The following is a 725-nucleotide window of genomic DNA, read 5'->3' on the forward strand; positions in this document are numbered from 1 at the left end:
TAGCAAACAAGGTATATTGTGTGATACTACATTAGGAAAGAAGAGAAAATTAGAAATGAGGAATGGAATATTGTAGTAAAGTAAGACCGTAAATTAAGAAGATATTAGTTAAATATGACACTTCTTTTAAAACAAATTCTGCCGGAGTCCTTCTTTGTGCTGTAGTGGTTAGTGTGATTAGCTGCCACCCGCGGAGGTTCTGGAAGAAATTTCGAAAGTGGTACGATGGCAGGAACGGGGTCCATTCAGCCTCGGAACGTCAACTGAGTAGAGGGATTTGGGGTTCCAATTCCAACTCAGCCCTCCTCAAAGAGCTTTTGCGCGGTTTCCCACTTTTCCTCCAGGTAAATACCGGGATGGTAGCTAAGCGAAGGCCGCAGCCATTTCCTTGCTCTTACCTATATATCCCCTCCAACCTTCCCATCCCACTGCAATGCCCTTGTTCACCATAGCAGATGAGGCCGCTTGGGCTGCATGCTGGTCCTCCTTCCCCCAGTTGTATCCCCGGCCGAACGTCTCATACTCCAGGACACTGACCTGGCGGTGGAGGTGGGATCCGTCGCTGAGTCCGGGGGAAAATTAACCCTGGTGGGTAACGGACTAAATGAATAAATAAATATCTTTATTCCGGGTTCGATTCCCGGCTCTGCCATGAAATTTGAAAAGAGGTGCAAGGGCTGGAACGGGATCTACTCAGCTTCGGGATGTCAATTGAGTAGAGTGGG

This window comes from Anabrus simplex, chromosome 2 (genome assembly GCF_040414725.1).
Source record: "Anabrus simplex isolate iqAnaSimp1 chromosome 2, ASM4041472v1, whole genome shotgun sequence".
Classification (NCBI taxonomy): Eukaryota; Metazoa; Arthropoda; class Insecta; order Orthoptera; family Tettigoniidae; genus Anabrus; species Anabrus simplex.